Source organism: Microcebus murinus, chromosome 12 (genome assembly GCF_040939455.1).
Source record: "Microcebus murinus isolate Inina chromosome 12, M.murinus_Inina_mat1.0, whole genome shotgun sequence".
In the NCBI taxonomy this organism is placed as follows: Eukaryota; Metazoa; Chordata; class Mammalia; order Primates; family Cheirogaleidae; genus Microcebus; species Microcebus murinus.
Genome location: NC_134115.1, coordinates 52,795,317 through 52,809,800, shown reverse-complemented (window position 1 = coordinate 52,809,800; position 14,484 = coordinate 52,795,317). Strand labels below are relative to the sequence as shown.

The 14,484-nt window shown below is 35.7% G+C and overlaps 1 protein-coding gene across 1 annotated transcript in view; it reads left to right on the top strand.

Annotated features, from left to right (window-relative positions):
• LINGO2 (leucine rich repeat and Ig domain containing 2) overlaps positions 1 to 14,484 on the top strand; it is a 309,491-nt gene that overhangs the window by 277,386 nt on the left and 17,621 nt on the right. The gene's annotated exons all lie outside the window — the stretch shown is intronic.

Sequence of the window (14,484 nt, the reverse complement as noted above, 5' to 3'; positions counted from 1 at the left end):
TCTATGATTTCTTGATAATTGATTGCTGGCTCCAAGTCTTTGATCATGAAGTCAGTCCCCAATAACATTGTTGATATTAATAAGCTAATATTTAACACTCCACTGTACAAAAAGTCCCCATATTGGAACAAGGAACAAAACAAGGATTGAGAGTCAAAGACAACATATTTTCTTAGGTATTAATAAAATTCATAAGCATCACTCTTCACACAGCAAAAACAGAACACAAAAATCAATGTTGTTCACGCAGGGTTAAAATGCAAACTTCTTATTATAATAGTCCTTTGGCTATAAAGATGGCAAAGCCCCCAAAAGGCAGGATAATCTTCTCAATTCTAATCCCAAACCTCTTACTTGACCTTTGACATTTTTTCCTAAGACTAGAGTAATCAATTAAGATCAAAGAAAGATGCTTTTTTTCAGATTTACATTGAAAATACTTAATTGGTTTTGCAAATAACAGCCAGGGCAAGAATATTTATAACAGAACCCCGGAGCCTAAGGAGTAAACCAGCCTCTGACTATCAGGAGAGAGGGTCTGCATGCCCTAGGGATAGTGCCCATATATCCTCCTCTGGTGAGGACAGTCCCTGCTTTTCCCTGTTGCCCAGCATAATTAAAAAGAATGCCCCACCACTTCATAGTTTGGGTGGGATGGTCTTTGGTCACTCTACTTTTAGAAAATCTAGATCACCAGAGCAGACATAAATGGCCTCTCTCCCACCATGGGCCTTTTCATGCTGAGAACATGCAATATTAATACAACATTATGAGACCTTCCTAAAGCTAACACCAGTAAATCATGCATAAACGTTGCTTATTTTATTTACAAAATGTGTTGAGAGAGAGTACTTTGTTTCTCTGCTGTGGAAGATCTACAGTTTTTCAAAGATGGGTAGAGGGAGCTCAGCCAGGTCAATGACAGACCCATGTGAGAATCCTAGCTCCTGCCACATGCTACCTGAGTGATCTTGATCTAGTGGCTTAGCTCCTGAGCCTCAATTGCATATTCTGTTAAGGGACTAGGAATAGTGCCACCTAACACCCAGGGTTGTTTTCACCAGAGTAACTAAGGCTTTAGAGCCAGAAAGACCAAAGCTTGAATCCTATTTCTATCACTTCTTTGCTGCACTTCTTGCTGCATGAACTTGTACAGGTAAATTTAACCCAGAGACTCAGATTCCCCATCTATAAAATGGTAACAAGAACAGTTCCTGTCTCAGGGGAGGATTGAATAATAATATATAATGTACATAATGTGCATAAGGTAACCATACCATAAATGTTTTTATTATCATTATTTTGAAATATTATACAGGAATATATTATATTTAATAAGGCCTATAAATAATTTGTACCAGAAATTGTTAGCTTATATTGCCTTTTTTTCTGTCCACATATTTTTAGTCACTAACAGGCCTAGTTTTAAAATTCCAGTTTTCTTTTTTTAATTTTTTTTATTTCAAAATATTAAGAGGGTACAAATATTTTTTTTACATGGATACCCTGTATAATGCTTAAGTCTGTGCTTCCAATGTGTCCATCACCAGAATAGTGTTCATTGTACTCAATAGGTAAGTTTTTTACCCCTCCCCATTCTCCCCCTCTCCCCTTCTTGGTTTCCAATGACCTTTACATTTCTTTGTGCCTGCGTTTGTCCATAGTTTAGTTCCCAATTATTATTAAATACATGTGATATTTGTTTTTCCATTCTGGAGATGCTTCACTTAGAATCCCAGTTTTCTTATTAGAAAACCAAACTAAGACTTCACCTGGTTTTAAATACTTTAGTGATAGTTTCACATAAACATAACCTATGAATTAATTATACCCCTGAAGTGCCTAATTTAAAATCTCAAATGACTTCATTTTCTATAAAACAAAGTTAAATTGCCAGGATTCATTTCTTTATGTAAGCTGTCTTATACACTGTCTAAGCTCTTTCATACTTTATCCGTTTTTCTCCTTCATTTTTAATCATGAAGATCTCAGTTTGCTTGAGCCATTTATTGGTTTTCTTTCTAGACAATTTATCCAGATGAGGATAATTAGCATGTATATTGCATGAAGGTAAACATAATATTTAAGAGAGTGTGATTCCATATGATTTTAGAAATGCTTATCAAAATACAAATAAACTGGAAAATATATATTTGATCTTCTCTTGTTCATATATATATATACATATATATACATGTGTGTGTGTGTGTGTGTGTGTGTATGTTTGTATGTGTGTGTGAGAGAGAGACAGAGAAGAGAAGAGAGGTGAAAAATCATAAGGGTAGATATAAAGTACCAGAATAGGGAAAAGAGAAGCAGTAACCAAAAAGGGGCTTACCTTCTGCCCTAACTTTATAAGGTAGCCAATTAATTGACTAAAGATGTATCAGGTCATAGCTATGTTCCAGTATTCATTCAGAACAGAGGTTTACTATGATTAAATTTTGAAGGGTTTTTATTGTGTTTTTATGTGTCTGTTTGTTTTTACAATATTAGTGCAATATAATGCACATCAAAAACATTTTTTAAACAAAAAGCAGAACTGGTAGAATAAATAACCAATACCTATAGTACATCTAACACTTAAAGTTTTTTTTTTTTTGTTTTTGTTTTTGTTTTTGTTTTTGTTTTTGTTTTTTTTTTTTTTTTTTTTTTTAATTTGAGACAGAGTCTCGCTTTCTTGCCTAGGCTAGAGTGAGTGCCGTGGCGTCAGCCCAGCTCACAGCAACCTCAAACTCCTGGGCTCAAGCAATCCTTCTGCCTCAGCCTCCCGAGTCGCTGGGACTACAGGCACGAGCCACCATGCCCGGCTGATTTTTTATATATATATGTATTAGTTGGCCAATTAATTTCTTTATATTTTTATAGTAGAGACGGGGTCTCGCTCAGGCTGGTTTTGAACTCCTGACCTTGAGCAATCCGCCCGCCTCGGCCTCCCAGAGTGCTAGGATTACAAGCGTGAGCCACCGCGCCCGGCCACACTTAAAGTTTTGATGATATATTTCCTTCTGGTATTTTGTTTAAAGCCTAAGGGTATTTTTTCTTAATTATATTAATGATATAGATATAAATTTATATCCTTTTTCACTTAAAATTTGTATAAAAACATTTTCCAAGTTATTAAATATATCCTATAGCAATCATTTTAATTTCTATGTAATAGTCAATTGGAGAGATGAATCATAGATGATATAATTATATTTTCCATTGCTAGACATTGTTTTTTCAATATTTCAAAATATAAATAATGTATTAAAGTATATCTTTGCTGCTTAAAGTTATAATGTAGTTCAAATTTGTGAAAGTCAAATTAGTATCATTAATTTGTTTACTGGACAGAGTTTCCTTACTAGACTACAGCTGTTAGAGAACAAGAATTGCATTTACTCATCTCTGTCCATAGTTTTGCCTTGCACACAGAAGGTAGCCGGTATATATTTATTGAATTCAATTAAATAGACTTTCTACTTTATTTATTTATTGGAGAGCATTCAAGCAATTAGTTTGCAACCATCAGTTGATAAAATAAGGGAAAGTTCCCAAATACCTGCTAAAGTTAAAGGCAAAAAACTATTATGAGACTTTTGTAATGTAAAGAATTACATGTTCTTGCTTAGCTTGATTGCTATATAATTTTTTAAAAGATTGCATTTTGCCTTCATTTTCCCATTCATAAAGTGGTTAGATAGAAAAATGATAAAATTCACATCACCTAGGAATTTAATAATAATTTAATATCAATTAAGACTAGGCATGCACATGGGAATTTTAGATGCAATACTCTATCTGGCAAAGATGGTAACATCCACAAAGGTTAAAGTTGAAACTTACATGGCAGTATGTGTTTTTTCTCTAATGTGTGGGGAAAAAAACAGTTAAATACAAAATGGCATTAGTGATCTTTTAGGTAGATGGTAAGTAATGTTAAGGTGTGAATTCTTATGTGGATGGAGAAAGATTTCTCAACACAAAGATTAGAATAGTTTTAAGGAAAAGTTTATTTTACTTCTAAAAGGATAAGAAGGACACAGTGTGAAAAGAAAGAAGGAAAAGTGTCAGCACTGAGCAGAAAAAGTTCAGGATTTTTATGGGGACAAAGAGAAGAAAGAAAAAGTAGTTATGGCTGCCAGCTGATAACAGAAGCAGCTGTGAAGTGGCTCTGTTTGCTTTTCCATTTTTTTAATTTCTTTTCTCTGTGAGGCTAGCTTTCTTAGAGTCCTTGGATTCTGGTGCTAGTGAGAACTGGAAGGGAACTCTCAACCCTGCTCTCCGCTTAGGGCTCTTCAAGGCTGTGAAAATGAAACTCTCAAATAAAACCATTTTAATCTTAAAGACAAAGAGTTGAGTCCAAGGTGGTTTAATCAAACAAAATAAAGGGCAGTTGTGCTGTGAGTTTATTCCTCTTACTTTCTGTTTGATAGTTTATCTTTCTCTATTAGCTAATTTATTATTTTAGCAAGACTGTACTTTCAAGTAATTTTCCTAACACCTAAGTCTTTTCTAAAATAACTTAAACAAAAAATAAAAGCATAAATATAAGCATACATGCTAAATTCACACTTAATATCAATTTATATTTATTTTGGCAGAGAATAGCTAGCTATTTGCAAACCTATTTTCTCTTCCTCGTAGCCATGTAGCTAAACTACATTTTTCAGTCTCCCTTACAGTTGGGTGTGTCCTGGTTAATGAAATGTGAGCAAATATTATGAGTGCTATTGCCAGGGTTTGTTCATGAAAATCTCTTAGTTATGATCCTTTTTGTATTTCTCTGTGTCAAATGGGAAGGACTTTAAAGACCTAGAAGAGGGTGGAGCCACAAAATAGAGCCCAAGTCCCATGTCTTCATGTAGCAGAACTGACAAACTTCTGTTTTAAACTTGAGATTTCAGGGTTTATCTGTTATAGAAGCTGGTAGAAATTTGTATTTGTTCACTTCCAGGGTGTTCCAGGAGTAATTTAAGACAGCTATCTTGTCTGAATGGCTTAAAATAAGAAGCTAAAATGTCTAGGTGCATTCAGCACCAACCAATTAAACCAGGTAATCTACAGAGAGATTCTCTTTTGTTTGTGAATATCCACGCTTCAAAGAGTGCAATATTTCATCAAACAATAGAAAAATTTCAGGAATTGGAAAGAGAAACTACTTAACAGAATTCTCCTCTATTTAATCTTATTTTCTCAAGTAAAATTTAATAACCTTATAAAGGAGGAGGAATTCTCCTCAGTAGTAGCACATTCCTTGCAGATTGGCCTACATGGGTCTTGAGGCCTGAGGCATTATCACAGGAAGGCAGCCAACCTTTGTTTGACTCCAAGTGAGGCACATGTTTCATAGCTTTTCCTGGCTCTATCTTTAGAGGAATTTAAGTACTTCTTAGCAGGTATTTTTGCCCTAGGTTGTGGTTACCTCAGTTTTTGCATCTATATAATATGCAATACTTAAGAGACCTTAATATCTACCTCAATAGATTTAATCCAATGACTCCAGATCACCTATCCTTTAGGTGACTATATAAAAAAAATGTTTTTAAGGCCGGGCGCTGTGGCTCACGCCTGTAATCCTAGCTCTTGGGAGGCCGAGGCGGGCAGATTGCTCAAGGTCAGGAGTTCAAAACCAGCCTGAGCAAGAGCGAGACCCCATCTCTACTATAAATAGAAAGAAATTAATTGGCCAACTGATATATATATAAAAAACTAGCCGGGCATGGTGGCGCATGCCTGTAGTCCCAGCTACCCGGGAGGCTGAGGCAGAAGGATCACTGGAGCCCAGGAGTTTGAGGTTGCTGTGAGCTAGGCTGACGCCACGGCACTCACTCTAGCCTGGGCAACAAAGTGAGACTCTGTCTCAAAAAAAAAAAAAAAAAAAAAAAAAAAATGTTTTTAGCATTCCCTTCAATTGAGAGGGTTTTATGCCCAACACCATATGCAACACTTCTCTTTCTCTAAATAATGATAGTAATAATAAAAGTGTGGAGCTCTGACTTGATACACAATATCAAATTTCCTTCTCATAAGAACCTTGTAGGATAGTTACTTTTGTTCTTAGTTTGGAAGTAAGAAGACTAAGAATAAGAGAGGGTTAAGATTTGAACACATTTTTATTGTTGCATCTCTGTGCTCTTAGCCAGTACCTTATACTGCCTTACAGATTTGGAGCATTTCGCTTACATTTGTGAGGCCATCAGGCATCTTAGGCCAACTACCCTTTAATTAGTAATATTAATTTCACAGAGGCAAACCTCAAAGAGAGGCAAAAACCACTTTCATCTTTAAAAATTGTAAGTAGAATAGGCATACCCTATATGTCCAAGTATTTCTATGTAGGCCAAAAGGAGATTCAGAACTGTAGGAGAAGAGCAAATAATTTGCATTTCAAAGAGATCAAAATAAATCTGAGAACAGAGGGCTCTCCAGTTCCAGGAAAGATTAAACAGAAACTATTAATTAATGACTTAGGACAAGCTTTGCTAATTGTTCACTAGTCACTTGAATACAAGATGAACTCGTGTTTTGAATTACAGTCCAGTGGAAAGCTAATTCAGAACCTTGGAAAAAGATACCGAAGCATAGCTCAGAGGGAAGATGAGAAAATTGTATGTTTCTCCCTATTTTTAAAAGAAAATGTTACTGTAAAAAAAAAAGTATGTTTTAAAAAGTTGTTGTAGTTGCTATCTATTTGAGATGAGCTGTATTCAGTGATAATGTATGAGAAAAGATGGGAGAAGTATAGCATAAATATTAAAGAGCTCAAAAAATCCTGTAAAGGAATAAACCAAGGAGTCAAAAAATCCTGGGTAGAAATATTTGTTCCATTACTAAAACATTAGACAAATGACTTATCAAGCAAGAAAAGTTCTTTCCCCTTCTGAAATCAAGAGAAAAGTACTCCAATAAGATTCTATGGAATCCTTAATACTCTTCCCCTGTAGTTAAAGGTACATCATGACTTCTATCCAACTCCTTCCTGACAAATCTAGAAAGGATATCTAGGCTAGATAGCCTCTTTTGTGGCAGAGTAAAGGAAGTTGCAGCTGTATAAAGAGTTTTCTGCATTTCCAGGGGTTGGGGGGAGGGGCAAATAAAGGCAATATACATGAAACAGACAGTACTTGGGTTGTTTTAGATCCTTTACAATAAGGCCACCTAAAAGGTTAATGGGGGCACAGCAAATACAATATTCCTCAGAACTATGGGATATCTACTCAACAAGCCAGAACACAGACTCACTCATCCAGATCAAAGGGAACTACATGTGAAATATCCCTTGATTGTAGATCCCAAAGAGCCTGGAAATTCTGACACAAAAGAAGTCAGCTTTAAAACCTGCCAGTTCCAGAGAACACCAATCTATCTATAACAGTTCTAGAGTTAAATGACAATTTTTTTTATCTTCTTACATCTTCTGAATAAATTATAAAGGGACAATAGAGGAACAGACTACATTCATGAGTCCTGCTTATTCATTTTACTAGTTGCATGCCCATTTTATATCAATTTATATCAATTTCATTGCATTAAATCATATTAACAGCTAATTTCCACACAGATAGAATCTCACAATATCTATGTAGGCTTCAAACCAAATGATAGTTGCAAGCATCTAATAGTCTCTAGCCAAGTAACTACAGATCAAAATGTTTTCTTCAGTTACCTGCAGAATTAGTCAGTTGCATATGGCTAGTTGAGAGGAATCTCTTATACAATAGTAAGTGACTGTCTACCCACTTGCCTGAGTCACTAAGTAATTGTATCATTATGCCTTTAAGTTATAGTAAAAAAATTATTTTATAATATAAAACACATTGAACGCTCTCCAAGTCTTGCTTTCATGTTGGCTGTTTCCATTTCCCCTTGAACATTCTCCAAGTTGAGCCTCAACTTGGAGAAATGGAAGAAAGTTTCCATTTCTTCACTACCAAAAATAGGCAGATAAAAAAAGGTAAAAATACAATGCTTTGGAGGGTAATTGGAGATCATGTAGAAGGATATATTTTATTCCTTTAGAAAAAGAGTTCAAATCCAATGTTTCCTGCCAGGTTTGGGACTTTGGGCTTCAATCTCAAGTTCACTTGGGTCCTTCAAAGAACTTAGGTAACCCTGGTGAGTTTCAAGACTTGCTCACACTAAAATTGATTTCTCTTAGTTTAAAAGTGTTTTATTACAACTTTCACCACTCTTCAGTATCTGATTTTGGCACAGACCAGCATTTCTGAATTTGCAGTTTTAGACAGCTGGAAATTATAACGTCAGATGTATTTTAGACACCATTATTCATTAAATCCTTTGCTTTCTTTCTTCCCCACCTCACCCCCCTCTTCACCCACTCCTCTCCATTTGGGAAATAGCTTTACTAGAAAAAAATCCTATCATTTGCTAGTGTGAAGGTTTAAAGAGATTTCTGTGCTATCCATTTATTGTTTTGTGCCCTTGTTCAGTTGCCAGTCAGAGAACTAAATTAATCATAGAATTCCCAAGCTGAGCAATTTATCATTACCTTTTCATCCTTCAAAGCAGCTGTTTCCCTTCTAAACTTTCTTTTTAAACAACATACAGTAGCCATCGCCTCTTTCCTGTCCTACTTGTGTTTTTAAAAATAACGGCTGTTTGAAATTCTCCATTTCACCAAACTCTTCACTTTGTCACTGTAACATCTGTTTGAGGACTTCTTTCTGCTGTGTTCTCCTGTCCTCAGAGGGAAATCCATGTCTGTCTTTGGCTTGCTGTCTCTTCTGACAAATACTGCTTCCACAAATCCAACCATTACCCTATAAAAAATGATAATAGTGACAGCTACTATTTATGTGCTAGGCACCTTACATATACCATCTTTAGTGCTCACTTTTATTCTGTTTTGTTGTCACAAATTAACAGAGGACATGATGAAAATCATAAACATTATTATCCATGTCCCACAGCTAACAAATGTCATGATGAGCCAGGTGTGAGTGAGCCCAAATTTTTGCTATTTGCATCTTTTGTGTTGCTTAAGCCCACTCCCTGATGTTTTCATGTGTGTTTTTTACCTTAATAGAATGAGTGGGAAATAAATAGCTAGCATACAAGAAATGTAAGTATAAAAATATCCAGCTTCACACACTAGGTTTAAAAGGTACTAATCATTGTGCCTGAGGGTCCCTTTGATCAGAATTAATGGAAAGGCTCTAGTCAGCTCCCTATAGATTATAGTTTCCTGCTTTATTCCCAGTGAAACAAAGTTCATCTTGTCAAACCTTGGTCACAGTTGGACATTCATGAGCAAGCTTTGATTGTAAGACTTATGCTGACAGTGAAAGCTAAACAGAGTCAGCAGTTTGCCATTCTAGACTAAAACTGAAAAATATTTGTGATGAGAATAATAAAGCACAACCTTCCTCTGCAATTTCCAAGCCACATCCGAAACCTTTGAGGAGACACAGCCCCAAATTTTCTACTTCTACCCAGTTAAAGGACAGTAATAGAATTGTTGCCGAATGCAGGTTGAGTGACCCCACCATTGGAGAACTGAACATAAGAGACGGGTGTTGGTGAAGGAAAGATGGTTTATTCAAGTGCCAGCAGGTGAGGGGATGGCAGACTATTGTCTCAGAGACCATATCCTGTCCTCTGCTTCCTGAGCAACTTATAAAGGGGAGAGATAAAGGAGGTTAGTGGCAGAAAGCAAGCTTTGTGTAAGGCAGCAAAACAATAGGTTGGTCTGGTGGATCTTGTTATCAGCAGTCTGCTGTTGGCCTATTCCACATTCTTGATCTGTTTTTCCTCAAAGTCGTTTTCTAATCTTGTGCCTGGCAGCTGTATAAGCAAGCAGCAGGTTAATTTTAAACTTTTAAGACAGAACAAGCTGGAAGCATACTGGAAACAAAATAGCTTCCCTCTAGCTGGCCTAGCATTATAGTCTGAATGGCTCTGGGGTGTGCTTACAGCATGGGGAGGTGTTCCAGATCTGAAGAGACCTTGCATACTACCTGCTTGCTCAATACTTCTCCATCTTTCTTTTTGATAGTCCTTTGCTTTGACTGGAGCCAAAATAACTATTTGGGGAAAAAATACTAGATACAATCCACCTTAGTCGAGCTTCTTTCTGGTTTAGTTGTAGCCATGGTCTAGTTAGACATTGTCTTCCATGGTAGACACACTCGGTGCCCAACGAAGGGACCCAATCAATAAACAACTTTCCCCTAAACCATTATTGAAATAAATCAGAAATAAGATGCCAGCCATCTCCTTATCTAACTGGTGATATGTAGATTGGCCAAATTCTGCCAAAGAAGATAGTACTTGTAAGGAAAGCTCACTAGGTGCTCACACTGTGGGTGGAGAAAGATTTCTCATGCAGAAATCAGGATATATAAAAACAAAAAGTTTATTTTTCTGAGAAAGAGAGAGAGAAAGAGAAAAGAAGGGAGTGACCATGACACACAGCAAGGAAGGAAGTACTGGGCAATTGGGAAAAAGCTGTTTGGAATTTTTAAAGAGTAAAAATGACTTTTTTCCCCTCTGCTTCAGCAGACTGATAACAGAAGTGCTGGAAAGGTATTGCAGGTGCTCTTTATTTTTTCTCTTTCCTCTGGGAGGCTAGCTAGTCTGAGTCCTTGAAATGTGTTTCTGGTAGGAACCAAGGCAGAAAGCTAAAGAGGAAGTCCACACCCCTACTGTCCACTTAGGGCTCTTCAAGGCTGAGAAAACAAAACTTAAATGAGTTAAGGAACGGGTGTTTTAATTAAAACAAAAAAGGGGGGATAGTTGTGTTGTGAGTTTTCTCTTCCAAGGGGCAACTATGTGCGTGAGTTTATTTCTCTTTCTGTTACTTTATTTTCCTCTGTTAGATAGGTTATTAGTAAGGCCACCTTTTAGTACTCTCCTATGGAACTTATTTAAAAATTACTCACTTTGTACTATAAATTTAAAAGGAACTGAAAATTATAAAATATGTAACTTTTATCTTGAACATAAAGAGCCGTATAATTATAATAGAAAATAAATTTTCCCTGCCCTACCAAAGAAATACTAAAAGTAGAAAAATATTATTTTTAAGGAGTGGAAAATTATTACTCGACCAGGGACCCCACCCGTGTGGTCCAGTGATGGACACATTTGAGGGAACCAGGAATTCCTCATCCCGTTACTGCTTTATGTTCCCCATTTCAGTGAAGGACACCAGGTCTCACAGTTGTCAAAAGATAGAAAATAATCTCTGCCCCTCCTCTTCTACACCCTCTGCAGCCAATCCATAACTGAAGCATTTTTATTCTGTCTCAGAAAGCCTTCTTAATTTGTCCATTTACCCAGGCTTACTCCCAAGACCCTGGTTGTAACCAGAGTTCTTCCTGGCTTGAAACTTATACAACAGTGTCCTGAATTTCTAGCTTCAAGTCTTTGTTTCCTGTAAGTCTATTTTTCATGTTGCAGTCAGATTGATCTCTACAAAATGTAAATCTGATCATATCACTCTTTTACATAAAACACTTCAATGGCTTGCCATTGCCCTCCGGATAAGGTACAGTTTATCAAAGTTTGCAAGCCCCTTGTAAATCATTCCCCTAATTACCTCTTCATACTCTTTTTTTCTCCTCAGCTTTTGTTCCAATTATTCTGAACTACTCTAAGTCCCCAGTCATAGTGTTTTCCTTTGATTCCAAGCCTTGGCACACACTGTTCCCATGCCTAGTACTCACTAAACCTCTCTCTACCAAGGTTGGGAGAGGAGTGTAAATTAAATATACTGTTCCAAGGCTCCAATATTTTACTTAAAGCAATTGAATATTAAAGTATATTGTGATAAAGATGTACAGATGCTCCTCAACTTACAATGGTGTTACATCCCAATAAACCCATCATAAGTTGAAAATATTATGAGTCAATATTTGCATTTAATACACTTAACCTATCAAATATCATATCTTAGCCTACCCTACCTTAAACACACTCAGAACAATTACATTAACCTACAGTTGGGCAAAATCATCTAACACAAGCCTATTTTATAATAAAGTGTTGAATATCTCATATAACTGTTTGAATACTATACTGAAAATGAAAAAAAGAATGGTTGTGTAGGTACTGGATGTACAGTTTCTACTGAATGCATATCACCTTCATACCATCCTAAAGTCAGAAAATTGTAAGTCGACCATCTTAAGTCAGGGACCATCTGTATCCTCTAATCCCTAGAGCAACAAATAACAATAAGATGAAATATAGATTAAAAAGTAAAAAGAGGACTTGAAATACAACATTAAAATTAAAGTTCAAAGAAAATAAAACAAGAAGGAGAAAGGATGGGGGGAAAATGCAAGAGACAAGTAGACACCAAAGAGCAAAAGAGAAAACAACAGAAAGATAGCCTATGAACCAGGCAAACGGTATTTTCTGGGGGGATATTATTGCTGCAAGATAGGGAATCATCAATGTCAAGCAATATTGTCTATATAGAGACTTCTCAGGATCATATTTTATTGCATAGTATCATTTCACCCCCTGCTGCCAGGGAAATGTTTAGCTTCAAGTATGTTTCCAGTGAATTGTGAATAGTGGAACATAATTATTTGAAAATAGTTTCAGCTCTAAATTTAATAATTAGAGACTCTATTTCTCAACATATTAGATAAGAAGAGCAACCAGATGTTAACAGCATGTCTTTAAGATCTTAATGCCAAAATGGAATGAAGCTAGTTGTTTTTTATTGTTATCTTGAACATTCTCCTTTTAGTCATGGATTTCAATATCATTTTTTCTGAAAATTAAAGAATGAACTAAAATGCAATAAACCTAAAAATGTTGCCTCAAAAAATGGCTAAATCCTTCAGGAAGAGTAGGTAAAGAAAAAAAAAAATTAAAAAAAAAATGGTTAAAGATTAGGACTTATTACTAGAGACAAAGATGGACCCTTCTTAAATGATAAAAGATCTATACATCAGAAATCAATCATGTGCTTAATATGAGAGCTTTTACATACATGAAACCAAAACCTACAGAACTTAAGGATAAATAGACAAATTCGCATTCATAGGGTTGCATTTTAGCACATATTTTCAGTAATTGATAGAGTAAATTAAAAAATTAATAAGGATGTAGAGGATCTGAACAACACAATCAACAATATTAACATTTTTTTTTTTTTTTTTAGACAGAGTCTTGCTTTGTTGCCTGAGTGAGTGCTGTGGCGTCAGCCTAGCTCACAGCAACCTCAAACTCCTGGGCTTAAGCAATTCTGCTGCCTCAGCCTCCCAAGTAGCTGGGACTACAGGCATGCGCCACCATGCCCGGCTAATTTTTTCTACATATATTAGTTGGCCAATTAATTTCTTTCGATTTATAGTAGAGACGGGGTCTCGCTCTTGCTCAGGCTGGTTTCGAACTCCTGACCTCGAGCAATCTGCCTGCCTTGGTCTCCTAGAGTGCTAGGATTACAGGTGTGACCCAACGCACCTGGCCAACAATATTAGCATTAATAATGCTTAGCGACCACTACAACCCCAAAATACAAATACATATCCATTTCAAGTGCACATGGAGTGGTCAGCAAGATTGATCATGTGCTGGTCCAATAAAGCAATCTCAGTAGATTTCAAAAGATTGAAATTTTACATAGTATGTTTTCTTACCACAACAGAATTAAATTAGAAATAAAGAACATAAGATATCTAGAAAAGATCTAAATTTTTGAAAATAAACCAACTAAATCCTAAACCATCCATGGGTCAAAATAAAAAGCACAAAGTAAATTGGAAACTATTTTTGACTGAATAATGTTTTTTAAAAAATCAAAGTTTATCAAATGCAGCTAAGGCAATGCATGAGTGAATGTTGAAGTTTATTAAATACTTTTTTATCTAAAAATATTATTTCAAACTACATAACCTTGAGTAAAATATGGTATACATGAATGAAGTATATTCCTGGGAACCCTGAGTTGAAAAGCACAGCTCACAACACACCTCTTGTTATTCAGTTGGGCAGAAAATTCAGTGTCTGCTTAACTCTCCACATTGAAAACATACTAATTTCCAATGACATTGGGTACCCATTGAACTTCACCTTAACAAGTGCCCTGGATTTGAGTTTGAATATGAAAATCTCTTCCTAATAAAGAAATGGGGAAAATATGAAAATCTCTTCCTAATAAATAAATGGGGAAAAGAAGAAGAAAAAAGAATGACTATGAAAGAATGATAGTTCATTTTTATCAACACATCTTTTCCTTAAAATTACAACTCTTCCATGCCTCAATATTTAACCCAAAATCATAAAGGAGGCATTTTCATCATAGCCATCATGGTACGTTGATTCTGCCTCTTCTCTACAAGAAACACAAAAACGTTATAGAGATATTTTGAGGTTCTTTTTGTTTGCCTCAAATAAGAAAATCCCTTCATAAATCAAAATTCACTGAATTCTGAAAGTGGTATTCCTTAAAATTGAAAAAAATTTAAAAAAAATAGAAAATGTGTATGTGGAAATAAAAATCCCAACAGCTTGAATATA